The sequence below is a fragment of the Prionailurus viverrinus genome, chromosome A3 (assembly GCF_022837055.1).
Source record: "Prionailurus viverrinus isolate Anna chromosome A3, UM_Priviv_1.0, whole genome shotgun sequence".
Taxonomy (NCBI): Eukaryota; Metazoa; Chordata; class Mammalia; order Carnivora; family Felidae; genus Prionailurus; species Prionailurus viverrinus.
In genome coordinates, this window is record NC_062563.1 from 93,022,914 (window position 1) to 93,042,555 (window position 19,642).

Genomic DNA, 19,642 nt, shown 5'->3' on the forward strand with positions numbered 1-19,642 from the left:
TGTGCCCATACTTGCTTCTTACTTGGAAGGTGAGGCCTAGAATGAATAGTTTCACCTGGCTTTGCCCTACACATTTGACAGACTTAACTAATAAAAATACAGGACACAGATGGTGTGGATATACTTTTCCTCATTCCTCCACTAAGGATAACTAAAAATCCTGGAAATCATGTATTAAAAAAAACAAGAATGTTCTGAAAGGTGGAAAAATGAAGCGATCTGGGAAACCAAGGAATGGGATGGTGTTGAATTCCATGATTTTTTTTTTTTTTGGTCTCATATATCTCAGACTTAGACCTGAAGAAGCTTGCAACCTGAAAGTGCCAATGAGTGCAAAACACACTACACATGTACACACACATGCACCCCAGCCCCAACAAAGCCTGTTACCTCTAGCCAAAAGACCAGGAAAAAGACAACCTAACAAAACATAAAATTTTTAGATTATAATCACTGTACTCCAGTCAAAAACCACAGAAGAAACTGTGCCTCACACAGGAAACACTGAGTAGGAAATCTAGACTTCCATCTTCATGCAGTTGCAAAAAAGCACCCTGATATTTCTGCTAGGGTGTCAGAGAAGGCCACATAAGGAGTCAGAATTTTGCTTCCTGCCAGTCCCTAAGAAAGCACTTCAATCATGTGGTTTCAGTGAAAATCATGTGGCGACCCTAGACTTCAAACCCCATATGATGGTAATCAGGTGCCCTTTCTCTCTGTTAGTGTGGATTATATGGCAGTTTTATTTCTTAATTTTTGAGGAACCTCCACCCTCTTTTCCATAGTGGCTGCACCTATTTCCCACCAACAGTTCACAAGGGTTCCGTCTTCTGCATATCTTCGCCAGCATTTGTTATCTCTTGTTTTTTGATAATACACATCTTAGCAGGTGTGAGGTACCATTCCATTGTGGTTTTGATTTGCATCTCCCTGATAATTAGTGATTTTGAACATCTTTTCATGTACCTATTGCACATTTGAATATCTTCTTTGGAGAAAACGTATCTATTCAAATCCTTTGCCCATTTTTAAATTAGATTATTTGTGTATTTTTTACTATTGCTATCAAGTTGTATAAGCTCTTTATATACCTATATACATTAATCCTTTATCAGATGTATGATTTGCAAATGTTTTCTCCCATTCCATAGATTGTTTTTTCATTTTGTTGATTGTTTCTTTTGCTGTGCTGAAGCTTTTACCATATGATCCATAAATTTCACTTCTGGGCATATATATGAAGGAAACAGCATTACTATGCTGAAGAGATATCATCACGCCCATTTTCATTTCAACATTACTTACAATAGTCAAGACAAGAAAACAACCTCAGTGTCTATCAACAGATGAATAGATAAATAAAATGTGCCGTGTGTGTGTGTGTGTGTGTGTGTGTGTGTATGGCATGTGTGTGTATGTGTGTTTGTGTATTCCATGTATAGGTGGAATTATCTGAAAAGCAAACTCATAGAAAAAGAGATCAGATTTGTGGTTACCAGAGGTGGGGCTGGAGGCTGGAGGGTAGAGGAATTGAATGAATGTGGTCAAAAGGTAAAAACTTCTAGTTATAAATAAGTCCTGGGGATGTAATATACAGCATGATAATTATAGTTAACACTGCTGTATGGTATATCTGAAAGTTGTGAAGAGAATAAATCCTAACACTGCTCATCACAAGAAAAAAAACTTTTTTTTGTATCTATATGAGGTAAAGGACACTAACTAAAAGTACATGGTAATTATTTCGCACTATATGTATATTGTCATTATGCCATACACCTTAAACTTATACAGTGCTATATGTCAATGATATCTCAATAAAAGGAAAAAAGAGAGGGAAATAAATACTTAGGTGTAAGTTTATCAAAACATTTAGAGGGTTTGTATGCTGAAAACTACAAAATGTTGATAAAAGTGTTTAAAGATCTATATAAATGGAGAGACATATTCTGTCCATGGATTGGAAGACCTAACATAGTAAAGATATCAATTCTTCCAAGATCAATATCCACATGCAGTGTAATTCATAATCTCATAACGTGCCAAGCAAACGTTTTTTGTAGATATAAACAAGATTATTCTAAAATTTATATGTGAGGGTAAATAAACTGCAATTGGGGAGGGATAGACACATACAACAATGGAATAAAATAGAGAACCCATAAATAGACCCACAAAAATAAGCCCAAGTGCTTTTCTGACAAAGGTACACAAAAAATTCAATGGAAGAAAAATAGTTTTTTCAAAACTTGGTGCTAGAGTAATTGAACATCCAGAAAGAAAGAAAGAAAGAAAGAAAGAAAGAAAGAAAGAAAGAAGAAAGAAAGAGAGAGAGGGAAGGAGGGAGGGAGGGAGAGAGGAAAAAAGAAAGAAAGAAGAAAGAAATAGTATAGAAAGAAGGAAAAAAAGAAAAGAAAAAGAACCTCAACCTAAGTTTCACAACCTAGGTAAAAATTATTTCAAAATGGATCATGAACTTAAATGTAAAATGCAAAATTCTAAAAGTGTTAAAAAAATAAGATAATTTCCAGGATAAGAAAAGATTCCTTACAATCGACACCAAAAGTGCATTCATAAAAGGATAATTGATAAATTGGCTTTTATCAAAGTTAAAACCTTTTGCTCTGTGAATGACCCTGTTAAAACAATGGAAACATAATGAGTGGAAGAAAATATTTACAACCATATATCTGACAAATAATTAGTATCCAGAATGAGTAAAGAACTATTGGGGCACCTGGGTGGCTTAGTTGGTTAAGCGTCTGACTCTTGATATCATGATCCTGATATCATGACTCAGGTCTTGATCCCAGGGTGGTGATCCCAGGTTTGGGGGATCGAGCCCCATGTAGAGCTCCATGTCAGGCTCTGCGTTGAGCATGGATACTGCTTCAGACTCTCTCTCTCTCTCTCTCTCTCCCTCTGCTCCCTCCTCCACTCCTCACTTTCTCTCTCTCTCTCTCTCTCTCTCTCTCAAAAAAAAAAAAAAGGAACTATCAAAATTGAAGAATGGACAAAATAAATTAAGAGATACATTTCACTGTTCTAATTAGATTTTTTTTTTAAGTTGTGGAGTTCTTATTCTAAAAGTTTTATAATTTTTTTTTTCATGTTTGGTCCTAGTATGCTTTGTGGATGGAAAATATTCCCCAGGTAGTAAGTGATTACTCAGGCTTCCCTGTGCCCTCCCCAACTCTGGAGTGTGAGACATCATCCTTTGCTAATGATTATAAAAATCTATTGTGCATGTGTTTGTATGTATGTTGGAAGTTGGGGAGAGCTGAATGTATAGGTATGCATGTGTCTAAATTGTGTGGGTTGGTAAAACACTCCAAGTTTATCCTGGGAAATGTGTTACCTTTTGAATTAGAGAAAAATTAATCTGGAAGGAAATATTTACAGAGTAGCCTTTGGTAAAAGATTTAAGCTGGCCACGTTGCCTGATTTCATTCTAGGTCTTTATGGTCTAGTTTAGATAATCAGAAAACAATTTTGTGGCTATAGCATCTATTCTCAATGGGAGTGATATCACCTCCAAGGGGCAAAACTTGGTTCTTTAGGGCAAAAAAAATCTTATTTGTTTTATGTATAAAGTGCAATTATATATTTAGTACATAAGCAGATATTCAATATATCTGTGGTAAAAAATGTAATGGAGATGCCATCATGGGGAAAACAGCTTCTTGATGGGTGTGATAAAAGGAGTGAGAATGTTTTTCTATACTAATAAACAAAATGAATTGATTCCTTTGCATATCTTCCATTGAATTTGTTTTGGCAATAGATGGTTGCTTAAGGATTTGTGACTGTAACATGCAAATCTAATAAAATTTCATGTGATCTTACCTCACAACTGGCTTAATATTTTGGAAAATTTTGCAGTGAATGATGGCTAACCTAAGCCCAAATAACGTTTACAAAATCCACGATAATAGTGATTAATCTCCTGATTAAAATGGGAGGTCTTAAGTTTTAAATGAGAGGTGGGAAGGGAAAGAAGAAAGATAATGAGAGAAAGGGGACAGGGAGGGAAGGAGGGGGGAAGGAGGGGAGGAGAGAAGAGGAAAAAAATCTCTATCATTTTTCTAGATTTAGAAATTTAGTATTTGGGTAGATAACAAAACTGTAAAGGAAATCTTTAGTGTGTAATAACACCCAATCAATCATCCAAAAGACTATTCTGCTATTCTTCTTAATGTACATATACAGAAACTAGAAAGCAAAGATCTTTGGTTTCTATACCAGACTGTAGAAAGTCAGAAAACCAGTACAATACATTATTTGGGAGGTGGGTGAGGGAGGAAATTATATCATGTAATTTTCCTTAATGTTCTATGTTTTCCCTCCACCACATATTTAATGTTAGTCCTTTCCCAGAAAGCACTGTTGTTTTTGTTTCCTTTCCTTGCTCTCATTCTGTTATCACAATTCTCTCTTAATGGAGAATTCCAAGCAGATAAGAGAAGTATGAGTTAATAATTCTGTGGCAAGCTCAGTAGAATGACACACTCTTTAATGACAGGAGCAAGCTAACAATATGAGGTCGATGTGAGCACTGTGCTTTATGTAGGTAAGGTATCTGGCTCACAGTGGACATCTTTCCTTAATGACTGATGTTATGGGATTCTGCTACCTTTTGCTTCTTGGCAAGCCCATAAGGAATACTATATGTAACTCATTAACTTAGAATAATAACTTCACAGAATTTAATTACTTTAAATACTCATAAAAAAGAAGGTGAAAAAGGGTTAGTCTCAATACAAATGGGCAGTAATGTTCTAGAATGCAAATGATTGCCTTCTCACGTAAGTAACACTAGGTATGCCATCTAAGTGATCTGTAACTCATTGCAAATGGCAGCATATTTCACAGAGAAGGTATTTATACACCAGGCTAATAGGCAATCAAGGCTTTGAGAGAAATAGATATCAATATGTGGTGGGACAAATTCACGGAAACCTAATTACATTTACATTAAACAATCAAGTAAAGCAAATCCCAGCAGAGATGCAAAAACACAGGGACAGCCTTACATGCACACTAGATGATCAGTAAAATTATTTCAGAATGTAAGGAAGACTTTTCTTCTTCAAAATAATCTCTGATAGTATTTATGATATTGTAATTTATCTAAGAAATATATATTTGGTCTTTGTCCTCTTCCTGGCACAGAACTCCTGAAGCACTTGGAATTTCCTAAATAATAAAACCAATAAAGGTATCATTTGTTATTCATTACAAGCCTTAATCAACCACATCTGAGTGTATGTTAATGGAGTGATTTTTAGAAAGGTCCTAAATAGTCACAGTTTGGGGGCTGGTTGTAGGGACCAAAGATATAACTAGAATGTTAGAACTTTCAGCCCTAACTCTTAGGGGCTAGAGTTTGACTTAATCACCAATGACCAATGATTTAATCAATTATGCCTATATAATGAAGCTCCATAAAAATCCCTAAAGTACAAGGTTTAGAAGAGCTTCCTAGTTGGTCAACATGTAGAGGTGCTGGAAGGGTGGCAGAAAGGGCCTGGGGCTGCACATGCATTCTTCCAAATCTTGGGTTATACATATCTTCCATCTGACTGTTTCTGAGTGATAACCTTTAAATAAATCAGTATTCTAGTCAGTAAACTTGTCCTGAGTTTTGTGAGCCATTCTAGTAAATGATGGAACCCAAAGGGAGGTCATGGAACCTTGGGTTTATAGCCAATCAATCAGAAGTCTAGGTGACAATGTAGACTTGTGATTGATGTCTGAAATGGGACAGTCTTATGGTACTGAACCCTTAACTTCTGGGATCTGACCCTCTCCCCCGCTGGATAGTATTCCAGTTGAATTAAATTGTAGGACACTCAGCTAGTATCAGAGAATTGCTTGATGTGGAAAACCCTTCCACAGATCTGCTATCAAAAGTGAAGAATTGAGAGTAGAAGAGAACAGAGAGGTTTTTCCTTTCAATGTTGAACTTTAAAAGATTGTAAATTGTTTAGGCTTTTTAGAAGGCAATATCCAGATATCAAAACATGGCATACTAGTCATAGAGAATAATCATAACCTAGATTTCAGAAGTGGAATGAAAGGTCACTAGATCAGCAGAAGAGATACCGTGATGTAAAATCAGTGAATGTTCATCCAGAGTTTAGTTTAACAAACTTTTGTGGCTGCTAGACTCTAGAAACTTACTCTGAAACTTACTCTAGACAATAAAAAAAAGGTTATATAGCCCAGTGCTTTGTGGTCTAAGGTAGGGTGGACAGACTTTTACTATAACAGACTAGAAAGTAAATATTTTAGGCTTTGTGATCACATATGGTCTCTGACACAAATTGTGTGTGTGTGTGTGTGTGTGTGTGTGTGTTTACGATCCTTTAAATTTCATTGACTACATAAAAATAGATTGTGTGGTATATTGGGCCTGTGAGCCATAGTTTGCCAATCCCTGGTCAAGAAGAAGTTACTTATCCTTAGTGTGCTTCCGTTTCCTCATCTTATAATGGGTATAATACTTCTCTTGCAAAACTGCGTTCAATATTAAATAAGATAATGCTTACAAAGCATTTAAAGTATGGTATCTGTTCAATAAATGGTAGTAGCTGGAGTCATTATGGTACTTGTCATAGTTGAGTAGTTTAGTATTTATATAGTTATTGTTATTATAAGATTACTATCATTTTTACTTTATTAAAACATTTATTATAAAATTGCTATCATTTTATTCTCCAGAGTGTTGTGGTCGTTTCACAGGGAGGAGAAAGCCTTTGAGAAGAGAATGGGTCAGCTATGTCTAGTAGTTGTCATACCTAGGCACACAAAGAGAAATAACAGATGGAAGAGCAAGAGCGAAAGTATCAGGTCATTTAATGGAGGGCTAAAGATACCAAGCAGTGTAGCATTTCATAGCATATACATCCAGTGTGGGATTATATGTAATGTGGCATTTTAAGTGCATACATTCAGAGTCTTTTCTTGATCAAATTTTAGTCAGGTTCCTTTCAATTCTATTGACAACTTAGGCCTTGCTTTTTGTACTTCCATGTCATACTTTACATAGCTTAATTTTAGCAAGAATCCTAAGTTGATTTAGGCAGACTTTCCCCACCCTTCATATCTAATCATCATTGATGACATCTAAGCAGGTTCCTCATCCTCTACCATCCCTTAGGTGATGTCTTGTCACTTTGTCTACCTTCAGCAAGAATCATATTAGGTCAGTCTAGCCAGAATCCCTCCTTAACCCCCATGTTTCCTCTTAGTTATTTTTCATCCACTGAGCCCCCAACCCCCCATCCCACAGACTGATCCTTGGTTATAAATTCCCACATTTCCTTATATTCAGAGTTGGGCTTAAATCTCTCTACCCTGCTGCAAAACCCCAATGTAGTTGTCCCCCTGAATAAAGTCTGGCTTCCTGTGGTCTAACAAGTGTCATGGATACTTTTTTCTTTAACTAGTATTATATTTAGGGTTAAGTAGGGCTAGATCACAGAGCACTTTTTCAATACAATAGAGCAGTGGGTGTTATCCTTTAGGAAAGGATTAAATATGATTGAACAAAGGATTTGAAGATTGGGAGTGTCATGGGCCTGACCATTTTGATATTGGGCAAATAATGGACCAATCACTTGATCAAGAAAAAAAAAGGTCACTCTGTATGGAAAGTAGAGACTAGGATAAACAAGAACTAGACTGAAAGTAGCAAAAACAGTTAGGAACTATTCATATCAGAGATTACAAGTGTCTAAAATAGAAGGAGGAATGGAGGAGATAGCATCGTGCATAGGATCTTAAAATATTTTCAAGGAATAGTGCTGGGTTTTATCTAGTGCATCCTAGAGAGATATACAGGATGGGTCTTGAGTTTCTAGCTCAGATGGTACTCGGATACAAGTGCATTAGTAGGGTTTATGATGACAGATTGGGCAGAGAAGATACACTCAATTTGGGACATGTTGAGTTTAATGTCTACCATGGTCACTTAACCACATGTCTAGCAGATGGTTACATATACAGGATCATATTACACACACATATATATATATACTTTACATATATATACTTTATATATATAATTTATATATACTTTATATATACATATACTTTATATATATATGTATATACATATATATATACATATGTATATATTATACATATATAAAGTGTGTGTGTGTGTGTGTGTATGAAGCTATTTTACCTAATTGAGTTTTTAAACCATGAAAGTGAGTGAATTTGACCAGGAGAATAGGTGGAGCAAAAGGAAATATGGGTAGAAAAAATATGCCTGGGCCTATTGATAAAGTTTTCTGTGAAAATCTAAAGGAAGGACTATTTTTTTAAATTTTATTTGAGAAACACAGAGAGAGAGAGCGAGCCAGGGAGAGGAGAGGAGTGGAGTGGAGAGGAGAGGAGAGGAGGGGAGGGGAGGGGAGGGGAGGGGAGGGGAGGGGAGAGGAGAGGAAAGGAGAGAGAAAATCTTAAGCGGATTCCACACTCAGCACACAGCCCACCATGGGGCTTGATCCCACAACCCTGGGATCATGACCTTGGCCAAAATCAAGAGTTGGAGGCTCAACTGACTGAACCACCCAGGCACCCCAGGAAGGACTATTTTTGCAGTTGTCCTTAACAAACCATGCTAGGGGGAAAGAATGATGCAAAGATAAGGAATCATGCAAACTTGGCAGATTAACCAGTCCCTGAAAATATTACAAGTTTTATGAATCAGTATCCTGCATAATTTCCCAAAATGCAACTTCTGCAGGCAGTTAAGGTAATTCAGTATGAGTCTTGCAATTATAACCTACATCAAAACATGACCCAAGAAGAAATTAGGCAGGTTGGTATGGCAGGTGCAATTTCTATTTTCTGTAGAGCTCAGTAAGGCTATCCTTTCTTTATCTACTCATTATCTCACATTGTTTAAAAACAATTATGCAAATTAAATTCAGACCTTTCTGCTAAAGGAAACAAGAAAAAAAAGCACTGTCCTTTTTGGTGATCACCTGGTCTTATTGATCTTTGAACTGGCATGGAAAAAAAGAGGCAGTTGGATCTGTTTACCAACATCAACATCATTTGTGTCAAAATTAGGAGGATTTTATTTACCATCAGAAATTGATCCTTTTTAAATAATTCTACATAGCAGGACAATACTCTCAACATTAATGATGTCCTATTAACTAAAGGCAGATTTTTCTTTTTTTTTTTTTTTTCAACGTTTATTTATTTTTGGGACAGAGAGAGACAGAGCATGAACGGGGGAGGGACAGAGAGAGAGGGAGACACAGAATCGGAAACAGGCTCCAGGCTCTGAGCCATCAGCCCAGAGCCTGACGCGGGGCTCGAACTCACGGACCGCGAGATCGTGACCTGGCTGAAGTGGGACGCTTAACCGACTGCGCCACCCAGGCGCCCCAAGGCAGATTTTTCAATATATACAGCAGGCTGCTGGAATCTTTCTTAAATATTTTGCAGACCAGAAATACTCATATGACATGAATACTTGGGGTCACATGTATGAAATATTGAGATGAAACTGGCAAAGATAATATGCTTCTTTTCTGTCTGACATGTTCTAAATTATAATAGTCAGGCAATACTAGGTGGGATGCCAGCTACTTCAAAATAGTACCTGCATACCTACCCTGATGCTTGGTGTCTTTCATTCCATTTGGTATAATTGAACCTGGCTAAGAAAAGCATCCTCATCATTACTATAAGCACTTATTAAAAATTTAATTATGGCAAATAGTTTTCTCCAAGCTGCATATGCAGTTACTCATTAATTCTCACAATACTCTTAAGTTTAGATGAGATTATTATCATCCTTTCTGAAGATGAAGATATACAGAAAGTGTAAGCAATTTGCCCAAGTATTTGCTCAATATTAAATGTCTAGTAAATAGCAAAGGTGAGTTTTATACAAAAGTGACATGTTTCCACAGTCTGTGTCTTTAACCACTGCATCTCACCTCACTCTAAAGATTTCCCAAAGATATAAAGTCAAGGACGGGATACACCAGAATTCAGATGTGCCAGAAGCAGAAGAATTTGTTAGATCTGTGAGGATTGGGTTAGAATATTGCAAGATTTATATCTACTCAAGGAAAGGAATTAGTTTCTTTTTCCTTTTTGGGAACACCCATTGTTCAGGAAAATGGAGATAGTTCATTTAATCCTTGCCTTTAATGAGGAGGCAAAATTCAGTGGAATAATGGCATTTCAACCATGGCCATTTCAAAAGTCTGTGAATAATGTTAATGGGCACTTTGGGGCAATGTAAGCTTAACAATTAGATGTCTCAGAACCATAAGTAAGAGCATGTAGTCTTCAAGTGATGATACTTCCAGTTTTCCATGACTTCTTCTAGAGTAGAAACAAGTACTATACCTCTTCCATTTACCATAGACATGGGACATAGTGATTGTTTATGCAGATGTGGAAAAAATGAAGTCCATCTTAAAGAATGCAAACAGAGATTATTCGGAGCTTTCCATAACAAAAGAGTTAGCCACCAATACTTGCATTTAGCAGAGACTCAAAGGCAGATAGAGGAGTGGGAAAGCTTCATGGTGGAAAAAAAGGAAAGCCATGATAGGTTATGGTTATATTCTTTCGGCAATTGTTGGCACAGGGAAATTGGAGTCAGGCTAACTAGAAGTAGCATTTCATATGATTCATTTGGAGAACATGTTTGTCTTTCTCTGGTTGGTCCTGAGTTGGGAGCAGGCGTGAAAAGTGAGGAAGATGGCAGTTATTAACTTAGTTCTGACTGTTCTGGGCTGACTACTAATGTATTTGGTGTGGCCATCGTTTCTCTGCATATTGAGACTCACAGATAAATTTTAAGCAGAAGATAGGACAGTCTTCACATCTGTGAGGAAAAATTCTTCACAGGTAAGAATGGCTACAATGAAGGTGCAACAAGGAAAAGGTCAAGAGCTAATTATTTAGGAGTATAGGGCTGGCAGTCACAAGGTCCATTCTAAGTCTTTGTGAGTGTACAAAAAACCAAGGTATGGAGGTCAAGGTCTGCATGGAGCTGCTGTATCAGTGGTTGCTGCCACCAAATCTCCCATTATGGGACAGTGATGATGTAGCCTCAGGTGCTGATTATTCTGAGGGATATTATCTTATCCCCTTTATGTATTAGGTGAATCATGGATATGAGTCTATTCTGGGATGGGATATCAAGGATGATAATCAAGGACAATGGTAAGAGTGGTTCTTACCAGAATTTTCATGAAGCCAAAGATTAAATAAAGGTTGACAAAGTTGAAGGCACAGTGATTAGTATGAAAGAAGGATGTTAAGCAAACAAAATGGAGTCTGGTAGGTTTGTGTGGGGTGGTAGTGGACTTGAGAGTTAGGGTGTCCAAGAGCTAAGATGAGCCAAGGAGATGGTAGATAGAAAGAAAATCTAAAGGAACTGGCTAGCGCTCTCATTAGCTCTTTAAGAATTAATAGATTCCTCTTGTATATAAATGAAGAAGACACCTAAAGGGTGGAAAACAACATGAACAGTCATATTGGAGAGCACATCATATGTTTAAAATTTCAAAGGTGTTGCTGCAATTGTTTCTGATAGACAGTAAACACCCAAACAAAGCCACATAGGCACAATCTCTCTCTTCTGAGAAGCTGGGGAGCTGAACATTAGCTTTTAAGGAAGGAACAATACAAGAACACTGATCATTCACTCAATCATTTGCTATTCTTCTGCAAAATAGGATACTAATAACTCCTACCTTATAGGGTTGTTGTTGCCACTCAATGAATTAATAATGTAAATTTCTGAGGATAGTGCCTAACACAGAGAAAATGTTATGCAGTAGCTATTAGTATTATTGTTACTACTATTACTCTTTAGTAAGTTTTGAGAACTGTACAGAAGACCGAAGAAACAAAGACCAATAAGACAGAGGCCTAACCAAAGAAATTCATGTTTGAGAAAAGAAATGGGGGTGTATCAAATAATTACAATTTAAGTGCCATGATTAGGGTTGTACACATACAGCATGGAAACACAGAGGAGAAAGTCACGACTGGAATACTAACCCTGGAGCTGGAAATACCCGATTGGTGCAATTCCATTATCATAAAAATCACAAGGTTGCTTTCTGTTATAAACATCCCAGATGGCCACTGATTAAACTTGACCTGAGTGAACTTTCAAAAGGATTAATTCTGATATAAGAGATGAGTGAAGAGTTTGCTTTTTAAATTTCTAATTTAGAAGCTCTTTAATTTCACACTAATTCAAGTCAAACTACTTTAAATTGAGACATGTCTCAGTAGGGCTGGTTTGTATTAATTGAGTATTTGCATATGCAGTTCTTATTTGCTGCCAAGATTTTAAAGTTATTTATCTCAGTTATTGCTCTTGGAGATGAAGTTAAAGAAAGACAAAAGGTTAATACTGTTTATTAAACAGAAATATATCATCTTAGCTTCAAAATATTTTTATCATAAAGGTATCACTAAGTCCATTTAATACAAGAAGAAATTTTATATAAAGAGGTTGAGGAACTCTCCCAAAATTATTTGTCAATAATTCATTTTAGCCTGGATATATTTAACTCTGATGACAAAAATGTGGCATTATTTTTTGAATCCATGCTATTTCCAATAACATAACCAATAATATTACATCATTGATCTAGAAAAAAACATTATATAGCCTTAAATGGATTAAAGTTATTTTCTTGCAAGCATCTCTGACTTTTTTTTTTTTTTTAACTTTCACTACTGAGATTTATAGTCTCATGGTTCTGGAGGCTAGAAATCTGAGGTCAAGGTGTCAGGGCCCTCCACTTGAGGGCCATGAGGGAAGGATCTGTTTCATGCCTCTCTTCTTGGCTTGTAGATGGCAGTCATCTCCCTGTGTCTTCACATTATCTTCCTTTGTACCTGTGCATGCCCAAATTTCTTTTCCTCCTTTGGTTTTGTTTTGGTTTACAGTTGAAAACCATTTTATAGTTAAAGAGATGGGAAGTGGAACATTAATGAGAGGCAAGTACACGTGTATCAAATTGAAAAAAGTAAAAACATTTCCTATATGCTTACAAACATTGGGAATTATTTTTCTTTTTCACTTTTGACATATTGATATACAAAACTAGTCCCTTAGTATTGCTTTACTTAATGTGTTTTTTTTTGGTTATTAGTGAAATGAAACTCTTTTTCATGTTTATTAGCTGTCTTTGCTATGAATTATTCATTCATGCCCCTTATCCATTTTTCTACTGACTTTTTTCCTCGTTGATCATAAAAGATACATCTCTTCTCTGACATTTTTTTAAGCAAACTATTGACAAAGCAAATATACTATTGGATTAAAAATACAATATATCATGACTACATTGAGTAAATGCAAGGGTGGGGAATGTTATCAGAAATCCTCATATCAAAGAAGAAAAACCAAATCAATCATGTTAATGATATAGAAAACATGTTTTTTCATAAAACAAAATACCACATCTTGATAGAAATATAAATACGTAAGAATATATGGGGTGCCTGGGTGGCTCAGTCGGTTGGGCGTCCGACTTCAGCTCAGGTCACGATCTCGCGGTCCGTGAGTGCGAGCCCCGCATCGGGCTCTGGGCTGACAGCTCAGAGCCTGGAGCCTGTTTCAGATTCTGTGTCTCCCTCTCTCTGACCCTCCCCCATTCATGCTCTGTCTCTCTCTGTCTCAAAAATAAATAAACGTTAAAAAAATTTTTTTAAAAAGAATAGAACTTCCTTTATCTGATAAAATATATTTATCAAAATCTATAGCAAAAGTATATTTAACAAAAATAGTAGAAGCATTCTCTTTGAAATAAAAAATAAGACAAGAATACTATTATTATTGTGCCTAACAAACACTTAACTGGAGATCTAGGAGTTAACTTACTATTTATTGTGACAAAATTAAAAAAAAAATAAATCATGATAAGGAATAAGATGTTGCCTCTATTGTAGTTGTATTGGCTTTTCTCAAATTAAAATATTGGATCAATGTAATTCCTATCAAAATTCCAACAAAAAGTTTCATGGAACTTGACAAGCTGCTTCTCAATTAATATTAATGAACATATATATGAATTTGTATGGAGGAAATATAGACCTCTGTAGACTAGGGAAGCATAATCAAGAGTCCAGAAACTTATCAATGCATATTTGGCGCAGGTCTTAAAACCCCAGCACTTCCTTTCTAAGAATGCAGCTCAGAGAAAGCCTATCATCTATGTACTAAGAAGCATACATGAGGGAAAACTGGAGCAATGCTGGAGTAGCAAAACACTGGAAATATACATCAACCAGGAGAATGGATAAACAAATTGTATTTTTCCATAGAATACTGTGCAATAGGCCAAGTAATGAAATAACACCACCTTCAAAAACTTTCATGAACCTCAGTAATATGATGATATAAAAGAAGGAAGTCACAGAAGAATATGTACGTTATAATCTCATTTATATAAAGGTCAAAAACATCAGTGTAGTTTTAAGGATGATGCATACACAGTAGAGCCATGCAAAAAAGCCAAAAAATATAAACATAAAATTTAGGAGTTCTCCTTCTGGAGGAGAGGTGTATGCATTGTGAAATATGGAACCAGAGAGAAAGACTCAGAGGATATCAATTTTACTGGTAATGTTCAATTTCTTTTTTAAATTTATTTTTGAGAAAGCATAAGTTGGGGAGGGGCAGAGAGAGTGGGGGACAGAATATTCAAAATGGGCTCCATGCTAACAGCAGCAAGCCCGATGTGGGGTTTAAACTCATGAACTGCAAGATCATAACCTGAGCCGAAGTCGGAAGTTCAGCCAAGTGAGTCACCCAGGTGCCCCAATAATATTCAATTTCTTAAGCTGTGTGGTAAGTCTTAAGTATTTATTTTATTAAGCTTTGTACTTTGTATATGTCATATTGTTTTTCTTTTTATGTATTAAATATAGTATAAAAATGAAAAAGCTCTTCAATAATTGTAAGAAATGATCTCTGAGATATATTGTTAAATGCAAAAATAAGAGAAAAAAAGTTCAGGTCTGGATATATAAAATGCAACATTTTTATGGCATGTGAAAAAATATTACATGGCATATTTCCTTACATATTCAAACAAATTAGCTCCAGAAGTAATAGGCCAAAACGTATTCCTATGTGTCTCAAGATCATCCAGCAGATGAATGAGAGATTTAGAACGAGAGAGGTTAAAAAAGCTTTCTCAAAATCACAAAATAGCAGCAGAGCCAGAACCAAACTGGCCCTTCCCTTTAGCAAATATTTGTTGAGTACCAACTATGTCCCAGGAACTGGTCAGGCATTTTAGATATGTCAGAGAACAAAGTGAAGAACTCTGCCCTCATATAATTCAATTCTAGCTGGAAGAGATGAGAATAAAAAAATAAACACATTAATATATCATGTTGGAATGTGATAAACGCCCAGGATATGACAATAGGCTAGAACAGGGTTAGAGGGTAGTGAGGCCTGAGATGGGGGGAGGGTTAGGGTGCAGTTATGTTACATAGAGCAGTCAGGCAGGCCTCATTAAATTTTTTTTTTCAACGTTTATTTATTTTTGGGACAGAGAGAGACAGAGCATGAACGGGGTGGGGGGGGCAGAGAGAGAGGGAGACACAGAATTGGAAACAGGCTCCAGGCTCTGAGCCATCAGCCCAGAGCCCGACGCGGGGCTCGAACTCATGGACCGTGAGATCGTGACCTGGCTGAAGTCGGACACTTAACCGACTGCGCCACCCAAGCGCCCCAAGGCAGGCCTCATTAAGATGGTGAGGATTGAGAAGAGTCATGAGGAAGGTGAATGAGCCATGCATATGTTTAGAGAAAGAACATTCTAGGAAACTAAAGCAGGCCCTGAAAAGCAGGCACAGCATCCAGGCAGGCAAGGTGAAATCTGAAGCTTCATTACTGCCATCATTATGCTCCACTGATTACCCTGAGAGTTCTGCTATTTCTCACTCTGGAATGGACTGTTAGACACAAATTGTGTGAATAGAAATGAATGTTTCCTTTTAGAAATATCAGTTAATTTATAACTTAATATTTTATATCAGTTATATACATATATGCTAAAATGGGAATACGTTGGGTTCACACTGTCAACCAACAGAAATATCTTGCAAGACATGAGCAATTATGATGTGCAGGATCTTGAAGACTTTCTTATCTTTCCTAACATCTGCGTCGTGAATGTGGCCCAGGTTCATGGAGCACATGTGAGACTCACTTGTTTTTAAAGATTGAATACATTTATTTCAGAATAAAGGAAATAGGAAAAGCAATAACGCCTAAGCCCAGCACATTCCCTGCCTCCCCCCACCCCCGGCCCATTTTTAAAACAATAGTGGGAGGCATTCTCTAAAACCCTATCTTTCCCAAAAAAAGTTGCTCAAAGAAAGACATGTTTTCTGGTTAAAAAAAAAAAAGCAAAATATCAGGGTGCCTGACTGACTCAGTCAGTAGAGTCTGTGACTCTTGATCTTAGGGTTGTAAGTTTGAGCCCCATGCTGGTTGTTGAGATTACTTAAAAATAAAAATCTTTTTTTTTAAAGTATCAGCATATAAGGAGGAAATAAAACCGTTGATATTAAAAATGTAAGTTGGTGTTAAAGGAGAGGAAAAATCAGCCCACAGTCTACCTGGGGGATTTGCAGAGGAAAAAGGAAAGAGAACAAAGGTTGTAACTTTTATCCTCACAAAATATGCTGCTGTAAGGACTTAAGTTGTTTTAATCTTCTCTCTACATACCACTGGTTTTCTTGACCTTGCAAAAGTCATTTGGTATCTGTTCATATATCTGTGAAAACAAGGGCAATGATCTCTTTTCTCTGTGGATCCTTCAGGATAATTTAGTAACTTTAATATCTAATACCAATGACTATTATGTCCATTGCCTTTGTTCTCAAAACTCACACCACTGACCTAATAATGGACAAAATGACAGCCATGTCTATAGCCACTTGCAACAAAAGACTCTCCATAGTCTCATATTGCAGTATAATGAAGAGAAATTACAAGTGGGTAGAGAGCAGCTACCCAGAGAGAATCCGAGGATGGAATGAAAGGAACAGTCTCAATGATGTCCTTATAAATGTGCCACCAGCCTAACGGGAGAGAAAGCATGCTTCCTAGTTAATTTTCCATATTAGTATAATGAGAAGGAATAGACAAACTGCCAGCGGGTTCATTTGGCTAATGTTTCAGCCAGCAGACACAGCACAGCTCCCGCTAAAAGGGGTTAAAGGTGGACAAAAATATATATTATTCGAAGCTGTTTCTTTTGGCCTTACAAAATACAGAGTAGAGCCACTATGGAGAGTGGTTTAGGGATGCCACCAATCATTTATAGTTCATTTCTCCTACCATATTCTGAATTTTGCAAAATATTTCATTTTAATAAACCTCTGCTGGCTGAATTATACCTAGAGCATCAAGCCTAGCCTTGTACTTCCCATTGCTATGAACAGCCCCCCGAGAAGTCGAATAAATATCATTTTTGTGGATGCTTATTCTGCCTGTTTTCAAAATGTAATAGTCAGTATTCATTATTCAAACTAAATAGCAACTATTCAACCTAAAGCCCAGCTTCCCTTAGAATTCTGACAAGGAACAAATGAACATAATAAAAATATGTAGTAAATACTTGTCTTTGCATAAAGACTGGAAAAACTGCTGACTTCTAGCACAAATATCCCATATTGTAGCTGTAGAATGACTGGTTAAAGGATTGTACTTATTAGGTCTCAACTTTATGGATCCATTGACAATACAAGATTGTCTGTAAAGTAGTTACATGGCATATTTTTCTAAAATGCTCTATAATCATTAGTTGTTCCTGACAGCAGCTCTATGCAAATTCTGAAGTGGGTTCCTATAAGTTCAGTGCTACTTTGAGGAGTCAGGTATGGATAATATCTGTCTGAAAATTATCCAGGGTGATCATTCATGACAAGAGTTGGGCTGAGATAAAGACATACTGTTACTAAATTCACAACCAATTCATTGAGCAAGTTCCTCTTGGTCATTTATTGCTCCTTGCTCCTTTTCTTTCCTTAAACCACTGAAATCCCATGACTATTTCAGGCAACTCTCTTTTCATAATAATTATAAGAATTCAAAGGTATTGATTATCTATAAAAGAATTACCTTTTACTGATTATCCACCATGACCATGAGTGATAATCCTGGCATAGTGGAAAAAAGACATGATTTGGAATCAAGCCTGGCTCTGCCATTAATAAAGAGATTTGGGCAAGTGACTTCACTTCTTTTTGTTCATCTGAAAGAAAAGAGATTTTGAACAACTGATTTCTAAGGTCCTTTCCAGCATTAAAAGCCAGTAATTTTATATCCTCCATGTTCATGTAATGGTAAAGTCAATAATTACATCCCTTTCCCCCTGATTATCTTCTGGGGAAAAAAATCTGAGACTATCTAATACTTATATCTACAGTTCAGTGACTGCTTTTTGGCAAGTGATTGTGTGGGCTGACAAAGTCCCTGGTATTCGTTGACACTGGGTTAATGTGAAAAATTCATATCAATTGGAGAGAATATGATGGAGATACAGGTAGCTAACAAGAACTGTATGTAAATACATGACCCGTTGTGCATGTTAATAAAATCTATCAAATTTATCCTTGGTGGAGGATAACTGGAGAAATATTCATATGCTATTATATTTCAAAATCATATGTAAATAGTCCAAAATTGTTTTTAGCTCCCTTCATTTAGCATAAACAATTGGACTATGGGCACACTTAAACATCCCATTTTCTTAAATGTCTAACAATGCTGAAGTAATTCACCCTAATTTGAGGCTCTGGGCCATTGCTAACATTTCAGCTATGTAGGGTAAAGTGCCAGCATCCTTTGAGCAAGGTATTAGAAGTTTTTCATTGGTCAGTAACGCTTGACTGAAAATTAATTTCTGTGCTTTACTAATATGAACGTAAAGAAATGGGACATACACATGTGGCAGTGTGGTGGACAATACAGTAAAAGGTTTACAACTAAGAGTCTCATTTAAGGAGTCCAGGAATAGATAACAAGCAAGAGTGGGTGTTGCTGTTGGAGAAGTGATTCCAGAATCCTAGGATTGATGCCAACAGAATAAAGGCACATAGAACAATAGAATAACTTCCAATACCCTTGTGTGTTTTTCTATATGCCTCTGGTTGATCTTGTCTTCATCAAACGTTATATGAGAAATTCAAGTATTGGTACCAGTTCTTCACTCTCCTATTTGAAAATTGGGCATCCACACCCTTGCCATGTCATCATGGTGAAATTTCCCGTACTTTTACTTTGGGCTTGGCTATGTGACTTGTTTGGTCAAAGGGATGTTAGTGGATGTGATGCTAACAGAAGCTTGAATTATAATTGCTCATTCTGACTTGTGTTTTACGCTTGACAATTTGTCACAAAAATTATATATACACCACATAGCCACTGACCAAAGGAGAATTAGAGGCATATAGCCCGAGCTTACAACTTGCAGCCAAGCCCAGTTGACCTATCTCCTGAAGCGGTTCCATAAAGCAGCACAGCTGAAGCCAGACTATATTAGCAGGCTGCAGTTGGCCTGTAAACCCACAGGCAAAATGCTTACTGTTGCAAAACACTGAATTT